Genomic DNA, 15,351 nt, shown 5'->3' with positions numbered 1-15,351 from the left:
CGTGGCGAACGCCATCAACGAAGCGCCTGCACCTTTTTGGGCAATCGAGCTTTGCACATTTTTTGATGGTCGCAAAAGCGTGCATGCGTCTGCTGGCCGTGTTTGGGGCGCCGTTAGCGGCGAACGTCACGTCAATTGCAGCGCGCATTCACAGAACGCACAACTTTGAATGGAGCCTCAGGCCGGCCGTACGCCGCTCAAATCTCAGCAGGGACCAACCAGGGTTCGAAGTGTTAATGGGCAGGCTGACTGTGCCAAGCTCAGCCATCGACCTGGGTACAACCAGCCTGCCCGATTCTCCTGCCATTGTCACTACTGGCTGCTATAGCTGCTGGCGATAATCCCTGTATTGGGAGGGACAGTGGCCCCACAGCAGTGTTAATTTTGGCAGCAAATTTCAATTTAGTTTTAGTCTTAGAATGGCATTTTAGTCCCATTTTAGTCTTCTGCAAGTGTTTTAGTCGTATTTAGTCGACTAAAATTCCAGTACATTTTAGTCATCTATAATGGAATGGGTGTAGTTCAATTGTAATTTGTAATGCATTATTTCTCTACAATTTCCAAACTCATTATATACTACTGCTGGTTCTGGAGTGAAAACTCTAATATGTTATTATTTATGGTATTAAGCTTTGAGGATGCACCAGTGTTAATTTTGGCAGCAAATTTCGATTTAGTTATAGTCTTTTGACTAAAATGCCATTTTAGTTTTTAGTCGTATTTTAGTCATCTGAATTGCTTTAGTCGACTAAAATTGTGTTCATTTAGTAGACGAAAAAGTTTTAGTCGACGAAATTAACACTGCTCCGCAGGAGGGATTCCCACATTAAACTCATTAGAAAGGTTCCTTTTACAAACATGTTCTAATTAACTGCTCTGTGCAGTGGTTTTGCACAGAGCAGCCCCAATCCTCCTCTTCTGGGATGCCCTGGTGGCGCTCCTGGCTCCTCCTCTTCTTTAGGTGCCCCCATGAAGAGCTTCTTTCCATGGGGGCACCCATGCGGGCGCGCTCACGAGTCCTGCTGCTGCATCCATAGACACAGACAGCAGGACTCGGCCACGCCCCCGTGTCACTGGATTTTGATTGACAGCAGCAGGAGCCAATGGCTTCCGCTGCTATCAATCTATCCAATGAGGAAGCGAGATAGCTGCTGGGCTCATGCTTGTCACTGGAAAGTTCAGGTAAGAATAATGGGGGGCAGCTGCAACCAAGAAGGGTTTTCACCTTAAAGCGGAGTTCCACCCAAAAGTGGAACTTCCGCTTTAAGTAGTCCTGACCCCCTGACATGCCTCGGTATGTCTTCTTTTTTTTTTTTGGGGGGGGGTACCTAGATTTGACAGTTACCACGCTTCCGCTTGCATTGCCCTGAGCGCAAGTTCTCCTCTCCACCTCCCTCTCTGCAATCTTCTAGGATGCGTCAGAGGTCCCAGAAGATTGCCGACCAATCAAGATGCACAGTGCGCACCCGACTGTGAAGCCGCAAGCTGTCACCATCAGGTGCCCACACTAGAGATGCCGGCACCGCTGAGACCAGAGGGAGAGATCGGAGGCTCCCGCCGGGCGCTTTGCTGGATAATGGGAGAGGTGAGTGTGTGTTTAATAAGGCTCTGTTCACATATAGGCGTTTCCGATCGTGGGCAGAATTGCCGCGATTCCGAACCATTGCAAATCGCGGGATACCTGAGCGATTCCCGTGACTTGCAATGGCACCCCAAACGCGGTGGGGATTTTGCTGCAATTGTCACCCAACGAATCGCAGTAAAATCACGCAAACAGAATTGCGGGACGCCTGATGCCCAAAAGAAGTTCTTGTAGTTCTTTTGGGCGTCAGGCATCCCTTTGATTCTGTTTGCGTGACTTTACCACGATTCGTAAGGCGACAATCGTGGGAAAATCGTGTCGCGTTTGGGGTGCCATTGCAAATCACAGGAATCGCTTGGGCGTCCCGCAGCTTGTAATGGTTCTGAATTGTGGGCAGAATCGCGGCAATTCTGCCCGCGATCGGAAACGCCTAAGTGTGAAGGGAGCCTTAAAGCCATCAGATACACTTTTTGTATTGCTGACTTTAATAAACACAGAAGAGGCTGGAACTGCGCTTTACTGCAAGGAATGGATTAAGGAAAAATCCGTGAGACTTTCCAACTCCCTTCACTGTCTGTATTGATGGGGGAATGGAGCGAATGTTGCAGGAAAGAATCGCGCTCCCTGTACAGCCGGCCTTAGATTTCATCTTTGAGGCTTTTGTTTTATCCTTTTTTGATCCTGCCAGTGACACACTTCCTGTCCTCGGGTGACAACGCTCGCCACATGTCATCTATGGATAAGCAAGGTTGTCATCCTAGGTTTCGCTGCTTTGGACTGCAAGCATCCCCTCCCCCACCTTCCCCCTCTCATCCATATTGGGGCTCGCTCACACTAATGGCAGATCTTGCCGCCCATTTGAGAAGAGATCCACAATGGATCAGTTTTCTGAGGGCGGTTGACAGTTAGGGTCACCACCTGTTTTAGCCCTGGTTCACACCAGTGCGGCTTTGAAGTCGCGCTACTTCAGCGTGCTTTCGAATAGGGCGATCGGTGCGGTTTCATTTGCGAGTTGCGGATATCTGTGCGACTTAATTTAACAGATTTCAATGCAAGTCACAGAGAAAATAGCGCAGGAACCTTTTTCAAAGTTGTAGCAATTTGAACAGTTCAATTGGCGCAAATGGGGTGCGACTTGTCATGCGATTTTAAACTGTCAAGGCGCCTGACGAGTTGCACTGGTGTGAACCAGGACTTAACCCTGAAAGACCACACCGCTGCACCACATTGCATGTCGCCCCAGTCACTGCCTGCCGAACGCAGCCAGATTATTGTTTTTGCTGTGGCTGTAAAGCAGAGAATTGCAGCTAGGGGGAGATTTACTAAAACTGGAGAATTTAGAATCTGGTGCAGCTGTGCATGGCAGCCAATCAGCTTTTACCTTCAGCTTGTTCAGTAAGCTTTGACCATAAAACCTGGAAGCTGATTGGTTTAGATGCAGATTTTGCACTCCAGTTATAGTAAATCAACCCCTCCGTTCACACCTGGCTTACAGGAATTATGTGATTCCAGAATTGCGGCAAAACACGGGACGCATTTGCAGTGAAATTATTTCCTAATGGCGCCCCACACATGGTGCAATTTTTTTATTTTTTTTAAGTAACAAAACATACTAAAATGCAGCAAAAACTCACACAGCCAATTGCTCCTGGCTCTGTGCCAACATTTGGCACACAAGCTTCTTTGGAACAGAGAGAGGCCCAGGTGCCGCTCCAAAAAAAGCTAAAAAAAACGCACTGCATCAGCTGTCGCTGCACTATGCTTAGGTGTGAATGGAGCCTTAAGCCCCGTACACACGTACCGATTGTCGGCCGTAAAATATTCAGCCGCCGAACGATCGGCCGATTGTAGGCTTGTTAGTATGATGCTTCCGACAGCGCATTTTCGGCCGAAGAGAATCTGTCATGCAGGCATTAAAATTTTTGTTGGCCGTCACCAGAACGGCCGATTGTTCGCCAGTCAGTACAGATTTCGGCCGACAGACAGCAGATTAGCAAGACTGGGCATGCTCAGAAAAGAAAAAAGACAAGGAAAGTTAACCATCACATGACATCCCTTCTGCAGTCGGCTGTTGTTGGCCGACAATATTCGTGTGCAGTTTTCAACAGACACGACAGACCTTGGACAAAAGACGGCCGATCGTTCGGCCGACATTCGGTACGTGTGTACGAGGCTTTAGTGTCATTTCTGTCTGTTGCCTGCTATCAGCATGAATCACTTCTGACACCAAGAGAAAAAAGGTGACAGGGGAAGGATCTCCAGCTGATTGACAGCCTCAGCTCTGTTCCTGTGTGCAGGGGGGTGTGTCCCTTCCCTCCAATCAGCTCTCAGACTTCTCATTGAGCTCTGCAGAGTGTAACTACAGCTCTCCGCCCCCTTTTTTTCTGACTGCTTAGACAAGCTTTACAAATTCTGGACTTCGAATGTATGTAGAGAAGACTGCAGATAAACTGTGTAGGTGGATTGGTTTCACCTTTCACTGGTTATGTGTAAAATCCCAATAAGCGTATATTGATTGATTTACGCAGAAGTTATTGCGTCTACAAACTATGGGAAAGATTTATGCAATCTTTTTTTTATTTTTAAAATTTGTATTTATTTATTTTACTAGCAATGGTGGCGATCAGCGAATATTTTTATTTATTTATTTTGCGGGACTGCGACGTTGCGGTGAACAAATCAGACACTAAGTGACACTTTTTGGTGACACTAAGGCTCCATTCACACCTGGGCGTTTTCAGCTCCAAAAACGCTCAAAAGAAACGTTTCCAAAACGCCCAACAAGTAAAACCCCATTCATTTAAATGGCCCCTGTTCACATCTGAGAGTTTAAACGCCTGAAGCAAAACGCCCAACGCTCAAAAAAGTACATGAGCTTCTTTTTGGGCAGATTACAGGCGTTTTCCATTGGTCTCTAGTCAATCTAAAAACGCCTGCACAAAAAAACGCCCATAAAAACGCCTGAAACAAAAACACCCAGGTGTGAATGGAGCCTTATACAGTGATCAGTGCTAAAAATAAAATGCACTGTCACTGTAGGTCTAAAACGCTAACTCTGTAGGTGTGTTAATGCACATTGATAGGCGGTCGGGAAGTGGTAAAAACACGTCTCAGCCACCCATTTGTGAGCAAGGCCCAACATAACCGGTGGGAGGTGTTTTGTAGATCAAATAGCTGGGAGAACTGCTGAGCTTGAAAGTTTTACTTGCCCAGGAAGTGACGAGGTTGCTGGATTTCTGGCAGGATCAGCAAGTATTTTCTAAAATGAACGCATGCAGCTGCCACATCTAAGGACTGTAATCAGTGAGGTTTGTGCAGGTCTTCTCCCTTCCCCAGCCTGTGACTGGACAGTGAAAGGAGAAGCAGCACACTGATGAGATCACCTCTCTGCTCTCCTCTCACCATACATTTTGAACAGCTGATTGGCTCCTTGTGCTGTTTCTCCATTTACTGTTCGGAGTCCTGCTGTACAGGGGCTGCAAGCGGCTGATATTGGGTGACATTCAGGCACTGATCCTGTTTGCATTAGAAGAAATCAATATCTGGGTGTATTCCTGATCACAGATCTGCATTCATTGGTGTCTTCTCCATCTGCCTGGAGTTCAGCGTCAGAGAAACTCGTGCACAAGGCTGACAGTACACAGTCATAGGATGGGGGAGGGTCACATGCCAGCAATTACAAATCTGGGCTGTCACTGAAAACGAGGATTGCCGAGCCGGCCATACACTCATCCAAACTGCAACGGGCTGAACCAGCTGAATTTCCATCCCTGCTCAACCCGAGTCTATATAGTTTTGTCAGTGTACATGTAGGCACCAGTGATGGATCCTTGATATACATTGCATGTGTCTTTGTACTGCATCTGGTGGAAAGAAGGTCCTCGAGACTGCAGAAATTGTACAATTAGATTGTAATGTGTATGGCCAGCTGGAGAGAAGCATAGGCAGAGGAATGGATCTGGAATTTTTTGTGTGTGTGCATAGTGTTTAACCTGAATTGCACCTGAACCAGTAAAGAACCCCTGTCATCCAAAAAATGGATAAGAACTTCGTTTGGGTGACAGGCGTCCCGTGATTCTGTTTGTGCAACTTTACTGCGACTCGTCAGGCAGCAAATCACGGGTGTCCCGCGATATGCAATGACTCGGGAGCACAGGCAGAATCACGGCGATTCTGTCCCTGATCCAAGACGCTAATATGTGAACGGAGCCCAACCCAAAAAATCGTGTTTCTCGTTTTGTCCAGAATCGTGCAGCTCTATACCAAGTATTAAATCAATTTCAGTTAGCGGGTTCGATACTTTTTCCCTCTGTCAATCCATTTTATTACACATAACTTATTTCTAAACGTATTTGTTTTTTTGTATTTATGGATTGCATGGGTTCAATAGCACCTTTAGTCCCGGTTCACATTGGGGCAGCGACTTAGCCGCCTGATGAGTCGCGCTCCATTCAGTGCAATGGAACCGTTCTAATTGGAGCAACTCAAGTCGCTCCGACTTAGAAAAAGGTTCCTGCACTTTTTTGGGGCGACTTGCATTGACTTCTATTAGAGAAGTAGTTTGCCAGCCACGCTGAAGTTGCGCTGCACGGGCAGCTTCAGAGTCGGGCGACTTTGAAGCCGCCCCAGAGTGAACCGAGCCTTAGAAAAATGGGGATGTTTTCAATACTTTTGCCTGCTGTATATACATGTGCAGCTCCTAAAATTAGAATATCGTTAAAAAGTAAAACTCATATATTTTTATACAGATGCGTTACACACGGAGTGATCTATTTCAAGCATTTCTTTATTTTAATTTTGATGATTATGGCTTACAGCTAGTGAAAACCCAAAATTCAGTATCTCAGAGTGTGATTATTACAGAAGACCATTTAAAAAAAAAAAAAAAAAAAAAAAAAGAAAAATGAGGGGGGGGGGGGGGGGTTTATTACAGAAATGTTTGCTTACTGAAAAGTATGTCCATGTACAGTATAGTATGCACTCAATACATGGTCGGGGCTCCTTTTGCATGAATTACTGCATCAATGTGGCGTGGCATGGAGGCGATCAGCCTGTGGCACTGCTGAGGTGTTATGGAAGCCCAGGTTGCTTTGACTTTAATAAACCCAACCTTCAGCGCGTCTGCATGGTTGGATCTGGTGTCTCTCATCTTCCTCTTGACAATAACCCACAGATTCTCTATGGGGTTTAGGTCAGGTGAGTTTGCTGGCCAATCAGGCACAGTGATACCATGATCCTTAAACCAGGTATTGGTACTTTTGGCAGTGTGGGCAGCTGCCAAGTTCTTCGGGAAAGTGAAATCAGCATCTCCATAAAGCTGGTCAGCAAAGGGAAGTATGAAGTGCTCTAGAATTTCCTGGTAGAGGGTTACACTGACTTTGGACTTGATAAAACACAGTGGACCAACACCAGCAGATGACATGGCTCCCCAAATCATCACTGACTGTGGAAAATGTTGCATTTCATTTGGAAATGGGAAAAGGAAAATCCCCCAATGGTGTGGGACTTTATATGCCACATGCACACTGAACAAGAATACGAAAATTGTATGGGTACAAAACAATTTTATTGCACAAAATACAAAAATTATACAACGTATATGTCTAAAACAAGATAGACACACAATTAAAAAACCTTGCAAGTGTTGACAGACCAGTATCCGTACAGAGGACCCTTGGGTGTCATTGGTCGGATGAACCGGACAAGACCCTACGCGTTTCGGGTTACAAACCCTTCATCAGGGGTCAAACAGAGTTCAGTACACAATGTCAACCACAAGGGGGACTTCTTAGTAGGGGCAACTGGGCTGTCGATTAAAATCGGTGTCAACCGATGAGAGGATGTCAGAGGCTACAAGAACAATATTCATTGGAAAGATAGCAACAGAATAGACCAATGTAGGCGGAAGCTGACCGGATCGAGGGCACCGCAGTGATCCGTCACTGGTCCAAATAGCTTAGAGGTAAAGATGTCGCTCAAACGAGTCCCAAAATATCACTCTGTAAAGTACATTATATTCATGGCAGAAGGTAAATACGGTGTGAAGAGTAGGGCAATTGTCTGACGTGGATATTCTCCTTCGTCTTGTTCACCTCGGCGTGGACATCCTCATTTGGAAATGAAGGTTTCCAGAGTCTGGAGGAAGAGTGGAGAGACACGGAATCCAAGTTGCATGAGGTCCAGTGTGAAGTTTCCCCGGTACCGATAACAACTGTGATAGGAGGGCTTACCCCCACATTTCACTAATTGGCCAATAGCAGTGAATAAGGAATGGGCGGTTGCAATTAATGTGAGTTGGGTTTTATAGTAGCCATTAGATTAAAATTTAAATAATGCCAACTTGCAAAATTGGCCAGAATTGTTGTTGTCCCATTTTATTTGTCAGATCTGTGTATTAACCCCAGTCTGGCCATTTATAATCCCAGACAACAGTCCCGCTCGTAGTGTTGGGAATATGCGTTGTTCCATGCCGTTTTCTTGAACACTGGAAAATTCCTCTTTGAACAGCCGCCAATCATTTTTGGAGAAAAACAAAAAGGAGCAGTTTAGCTCGCGTTTGCTGTATCGATTTATCAGCCAAGTATAGACGCAGCCAAGTATAAAAGATTGAGCCAAGTCCTAGCGATTGTTCCAGGGGGGGATATCCAGCAGCTTGCAGTCCGTCCCAGGATTTCTCCATCTGTAACCCATGCATGACTTTTCATCATCACCGTAAATATCTTTTGCTATATCTTTTAGAATGCCAAACAACAATGCACTTGGCAGAGCAACCAACCAGATTACTTCTTTCACTGAAAAAGATTGCTTGCACGTGCCACGGTTGTGCTCCAGTTTCCTTGGCTCGGTTCTTTGTAAATCGTCTCCCTAGCGCCCCCTGACGAAGTTTGCTGGACACAAAGCTAGTTGGATTCCACCACCAGAGGCTCCAGTGCTTGGGATGGTTCGGGGGGTGTGACTGCTGGATCGCTTGCTGAGAAATGAAACTCAGTCTTCATAGAGAGGAACTTCAGAGCATTTTTCAGTGATCTGTTTTATGTGGAATGCATGGGGAGGTTTTTGCAGCAACATGGAGTTGTGGCATTTGAAGTATGCGTTTCAGGCTGGGCTGTGAAGACCTTTTGTACATAGAGAGCGCACAACAATAAAGTCTCCGATTTCAGCAGGACAACGTAGAGGAACACCTTACTTCAATGTCTTTTGAGGGAACTGGGCCAGCGGAAAATCGGCTCCAGTAGAAAGGACGCTTCCCTAACAAGCGATCTTCTTTGCTGTACCTATTTCTTTATGGTCTAATATTATTCATATTGCCCATATGTATGTAGTTCCAGCATTTTCACATCAAATTCTTGCCCCAGCATAAAGCAGTCTCTCCTGTAAACCCATTGGGACAGTAGTCTTAGTTTAGACCGAAGCCAAATAATCTATCAGTTTGTGTTTTGTTTTTTTTTTTTTTTTTTTGTAGATCCATCTGTATACAGTAGGGATGCACCGATCCGATATTGGGATCGGATATCGGCGCCGATATGGCCATAATAGCTGGATTGGGGGATCAATAAAATTAACAGATCCACGGCCGATCCGGTTTTGCTCTTTACATAGCTGTGAGGGAGCAAAGAACAGCTGTCAAAGAAAAAAAAAAAAGCCTCCTGCAAATGCCAATCAACATCAGTCTCCCAGTTAAGTAAATACAATGTATCTTTTCGTTCTGTCTGCCAGAGGAGGGAAGTTTAACCTCTTAAATGCACAATGTTATAAGGTATCTGCCGCTAACGATCCGGAAGTATTATTTTGTTATAAGCTCACAAAACAGTACTTCAGGATCGGACTCGGGATCAGCGATTTCACAAAGCAAAAGATCAGGACCAAAAAAGTCGGATCCGTGCATCCCTTGTATACAGATTGTATAGTTCCTCCGGGCTTAAAGAGAAACTTTACACCATGCTACCATTGCTGACTACCTTCTTACAAACCGTCTCTAAAGCAGCCATTCTCAACCAGGGGTCCTTGGAACCCTAAGGTTCCTTCAGAGGTTGCTAGGGGTTTCTTAAACTGTGGCTGGTTGACCTACTACTATTTAATACCTGCACCAATCCAGAACCAATGCCATTTGCCATTTGAGTCCACAACATGACACCAGTGATCTTTTTAGCCATCTGTTAGGAAGCCATTCTTCCCACTGGCCACCTTTGTGGGGAGGGGGGCATTCTTCCCACTGGCCTCCATTGTGGGGAGGGGGGCATTCTTCCCACTGGCCACCATTGTGGGGAGGGGGGCATTCTTCCCACTGGCCACCACTGTGAGAGGGGGGGGGACATTCTTTGCACTGGCCACTACTGTGAGGGGGGGGCATTCTTTGCACTGGCCACCACTGTGAGGGGGGGGGCATTCTTCCCACCGGCCACCACTGTGAGGGGGGGGGGCATTCTTCCCACCGGCCACCACTGTGAGGGGGGGGGGGACATCCTTCTCACTGGCCACCACTGTGTGGGGGTAGGGGGCATTCCTCCCACTGGCCACCATTGTGGGGAGGGGGGCATCCTTCCCACTGGCCACCACTGTGGGGGGGGGACATTCTTCCCACTGGCCACCACTGTGAGGGGGGGGACATTCTTCCCACTGGCCACCACTGTGAGGGGGGGGGAACATTCTTCCCACTGGCCACAACTGTGAGGGGGGGCATTCTTCCCACTGGCCACCACTGTGAGGGGGGGGGGCATTCTTCCCACTGGCCACCGCTGAAAATGATTTCTAGGATTCCCTAAGGGTAAACAAAATAGGCTCTCTAAAGGATTGCAAAGCATAAATTGACTTCCTATAGATCAGTGTTTCTCAACCTTTTTACCTTTTGAGGAACCCTTGGCAAAAAGTTTGAGGTCTCAAGGAACCCCTAAAAATAATGTTCACATCTGCTCAGGGAACATTGGAATGATCAGCGAGCTGTTGATAACAAAAATTATTTTTCGAAATAGAATTTAAAAAAAAATATTAAAACATACCTATTTAATGTGAAACTTGTGCTTTCTGCAGAGATGCTCCATTCTGGGTCCAACTTGAGATAAACAGTGTGTGGGGGGCAGCAGGGCAGAGTACAGGGGTTTTAGGAGGGCACATTACGTGGGAACAGGGCACCTTGCATGGGACAGGGCCCGTTGCATGGGACAGACTGTTGGGAACATTGTGGGGGACCCAGCATGGCACACTACAGTACTGGCTTTCTTCTTCTTCTGGCTTCAGAAACTCCTCCAGCTTTCATAACTCCTTCAGTGGCACGCTGTTCCCCGTTGTCCCCTCCGCCTATCCTTTCCATCTCAGATAATGTCACATACAACCACTCGGGATGGACAAGAGGGGAGGAGGGGCCAGCAGGGAACAGCTTGCTACAGCCAGCAGTATGCCAGCCGCTTCCCTGCCTGCCGCTTCCCTGCCTATCTCTGCATGTGTCCATATAATACTCCTTTCATATGCCTGCGACTGACAGATCGCCGCAAAACCCCTGGGGACCTCTGGTGGAACCCTTGTTGAGAAACCCTGCTATAGACAGTAGTCAAGTGCAGAAGTTTTTTTTATCATGCTCCTAGGACCCCCTGGAGTCTAAGGCCTTGGACACCCCCCCCACTCTACCCTTCTTGGAAGCTGCCACTTGATGGTGGCACCCAGTGGTGGAACAATGAGGTCTCTGTGGACAGAGTTTTTGTTCACTGGTTATATACCGGGTAGTTCTTTGTTCGCTGACAACGGTTTCTGTAAACATTGGAAAAGCAAATGGTTCTTGTAAATGAATAAATTATAAGGGTTTATATTTTCATACAATTTTTTTTTTTTTTTTCAAATATTTGTTTTTCTCAGTTTGCAAAGAATTTTGGGCTTTCGTAGTTCCATTAAAATGACCAAGTGAGGCTGGAACTGATGAGAATGGGTCAACGTTCTCCAGAAATGTAGTATGTTTGGGATTTTTAAATAATAATCTGTATTTTCAGTGGCTCTGTGGTCCTTGGGTTTGCTTTCCCTCATCTAGAGGTTGTCGTTTCTCACGCTTCTACGTTATGTAAAGTTTTTTTTATCCTGCCCAAGGATCCCCTCCTTTTTATAAAAGCATTGATCATTCAGAACATACATATACGACAAAGTGGTAGAACATCCCCTGAGCACTGCAGAGCACTCCATAAACTTGCAATGCCAGCTCTCCCGACTTAGCAAGTTTACGTCAATGAGAAGGGAGGGGGGAGGAGGTGAGCTGCGAAGGGAGTCAGTCAGCATTGCTTATCTCAGAAAAGAAGAATATTGATCACGGCCGGTTTTCTAACCTGCTCCTACTTTGTCGGTCAAATAGGATATTGTCAGTCATTGGACATGTGTCCGATTTCCCAAGCATGTTGCCTGCTTTAGGTAAAATGGCCAGATTGCAAGATTGACACAAGGCAGGGAAAAGGAACTCTTTAATAGTGGCCCCCACCATTAGCACATTTCCGGCTCCCCTTCGCTCCTCCACTGCTGGTGAGCAAAGGAGAGAAGAATGTGCATGGGAGTAAGACCGTTGACTGCCCCATGGAAGATTCTTGTCTCGACTTGGAGCTTACACAGGGGGTAACACGTATTTGCTTTGAAGGGACTAAACCAAGAGGTGCTCCTCCTGCAAATGGTTTACAGAAGCACAGTGGTTAGCAATGCTACTAAAAGCAAAACTTTTTTGTTTGAAAGGAATTTTAACCCCTATCACTCGTTATTGCTTTCTGTGCCCTCGTTACGGAGATTCACTCTCTCTATTTGTCTTGTTTACCATTATTACTGAAAGTGGAAAAAAAAAATCCCAAATTTTGGGTTGTCCCTAGAAAAATAACAGAGGGAAAAATCTTCCAATGGGGACATTAGTTCCGGTGATCTGGGAGTCCCCAAGGAATTCCCTTTTTTAATTTGCAGAGATTCCTCTCCCTAGATTCACATCAATGTGATGCAGCAGTGCAGGTGCATAAGAGCCCATTCAGACTAGCGCGACTTGTCAGGCGACTTGTCAGCCTGACAAGTCGCGGTTGGTTGCGGTCCATTGAGTAGTACAGGACCCGTTCTCGCTCCGACTTAGAAAAAGGGTCCTGTACTACTTTGGGGCGACCTGGGAGCGACTTGCATAGACTTCCATTATGTGAAGTCCCTGCAAGTCGCGCCGAAGTTGTGGTGCATGCGACTTCACAGGTCGCCCCCCCCCCCCCGAAGTCTGATCGCCTCAATGTGAACCGGCTCTAAATGCCCCTTATTTTGCGTTGTGTTTTTGGGCAGCCCAGTACATAGAAAACACACTAAAGAAGTGCACATACTTCTTTTTTTTTTTTTTTTTTCTAATTGCTGACCGGCCCATAGTACCAATACGTCATTACTTGTGATGTTAAATACTGGTGTTATGGTTGGTATCAGCTAGCTACCATAACCCCGTAACATTATTATTTATTATTTTTTTTTACTATGGCCTCTATTCTTTCAGATAAAAGTGGTTTAGTGTCATTCATAACAGCTGTTTTACTATGCAGTGATTGGCCCACAGCTATCACATTGTATCTAGGCCAACCATAGCACCCAGTACCATATGATTAGCTGTGGCCAATCACTGATTACTAGTGATCACAGCTGTCATGAATGTAACCCATTCATGATCATTGAAAACTTTGCTGTTACAATGATCTTTATTGTAACCGCAAACAAAGTGTAAAAGAAAAAAAATCCCTATCACCCCTCAGAGTAGTACAGCATTACTATGGTGACACTGAACTACAACGATGAAAGTATGTTTAAAAAAAAAAAAAAAAAAATGAATACTTTTTTTTTTTTTTTTTTTTTTTACCTATGGTTACCAGTCAGCATTCCTAATCTTTGTCCTATAATGACGCTATACTGCACTGGTGACTGTATGTATAAAAAATAAAGTATTCTGTTCATTTTCAAAACCATTTTGACCAAAACAAACCTCACCATGCCTCTTACTAAATGCCTCAATGCCTGTCTACTTTCCAAAAAGGGGTCATGGAGGTCGGGGGGGATATGTACTGTCCTGGCATTAGGCCTCAACAAATGAGATAGGCCATCAGTACATTAAGATTGGTCAATTTTTCAAATTGATATACAAATTAGATTTGCAAACTGTGGCCCTCCAGATGTTGCAGAACTGCAAGACTCTTGACGGCCACAAGCATGACACCCAGAGGCATGATGGGACTTGTAGTTTTGTAACAGCTGAAGGGCCAAAGTTTGCATACCCCAGCTATGTACCATAGTTTGTAGACACTAACTTTCACACAAACCAAATCTACATCCTATGAGACCTGTAGCAGAATACATTTTTGACTAAATTTATGAAGTATGATTTTATTGAATACGTTGTCTTTTTTTTTTTTTTTTTTCCCCAAACTTTTCCTTTATATATATATCACAGAAAATAAAAAAATTAGCGGTGATTAAATGCCACCAAAAGAAGGCTTTTTTGTGTGATAAAATTTTTTTTTTTGCATGACTGCGCAATTGTTAAAGCACAGCGCTGAATAGCAAAAAAATGACCTGGCCGTGAAGGGGGTGAAATTTTCCAGAGCTCAAGCTGTTAAAAGCTCTCTGAAAGTTCTGCAAATGCTTTGTCAAGGTTTGCTGTTCACACTGCCCTTATACAAGCTGAAGCCATGTGAAACTAGTCTTAATGAATAGCAGTACACCTACAGTAAAAATGTTTATTGTAGGGGAGTTGCATGTAGGTGTAAAAAGTATATTCGTGCTTTGCGTGAGGACGCACCATTTAGTGCACATTTGTGAATGGGGAGTTCCATCATACTCAGCAGAGGTTTACTGCATGCAAGTTTGCTGATCTCATCATTTCCTACCCTAATAAAGAAGTAATCACTCCCGTAAACTCACAAGGACCAGTTTAGACTGAAAACCTAATTAACCTACCTGTGTGTTTTTTTTTTTTTTTTTTCCCATACAGCAATATGGGTAGATGACTGGAGGTAAGGTTCAATCCTTCTCTGGGTTAGTCCTCTTCCCGTCTCTTGAGCAGGAAGCTCTTCTACCATCCCTTATGGCGCTTTTCCACTGCATGGAACCGAACGGTTCGGCTCCCTTTTGTGCTTTTCCACTGCTGGTACCACATGGTACGGTGTAGGAACGGCACGGTACGGCGGTGCTTTTCCACTGCATGGAACCTGTTATGTCCCTTAGACACGAGGGTGTTGCTAGCAATGCTGCCAGTATCTGCTCAGCAAGTTACACACAGGCTGGATATACTTCTTAACCAGGAGAGCTTTATTACTCACTCAGAGACATGCTGGCATGAGGAGTCCTAATATAACAGCTTCTGTTCCTAACAGATGTAATCTCTTCTCTGTACCATGCTGCTGCTTCCAGGCTCCACACACTGGGTCTGACTTCCTGGTACAGCCCCTTCCCCATCATGCATCAGGAGAAAAGGGGAAAGGTCACAGTTATACTGCACAAACATCACAGAACCGAACGGTACGACTCTCTAAAACAGTACCACCTTGGTTGTGGTTCCAAGACGTACCATACCGGTACCATATCCCACAATCCTTTGCATGCAGTCACTACTAGCCCCTGATTGGTCAGAGAATCGTTGTTATCCAACCCACTTAACTTTAGTACTACTTTAGCGGAAAAGCAAACCGTACCGAACTGTTCCAACACCGTACCGTGCAGTACCAGCAGTGGAAAAGCAAGCGGGGCCGAGTAGAGCCGAGCCGGTACTTGCAGTGGAAAAGTGCCATTACATGCCAGTGACA

At 45.5% G+C, this 15,351-nt stretch overlaps 1 protein-coding gene across 2 annotated transcripts in view; it reads left to right on the top strand.

Moving 5' to 3' along the window:
• The window catches only part of RANBP3L (RAN binding protein 3 like), a 92,092-nt gene that overhangs the window by 432 nt on the left and 76,309 nt on the right, over positions 1-15,351 (top strand). The window lies entirely within an intron of this gene.

The sequence above is a fragment of the Pelophylax lessonae genome (genome assembly GCF_965119305.1).
Source record: "Pelophylax lessonae genome assembly, chromosome: 1".
Classification (NCBI taxonomy): Eukaryota; Metazoa; Chordata; class Amphibia; order Anura; family Ranidae; genus Pelophylax; species Pelophylax lessonae.
This window is presented reverse-complemented; position numbering and strand designations above follow the sequence as displayed.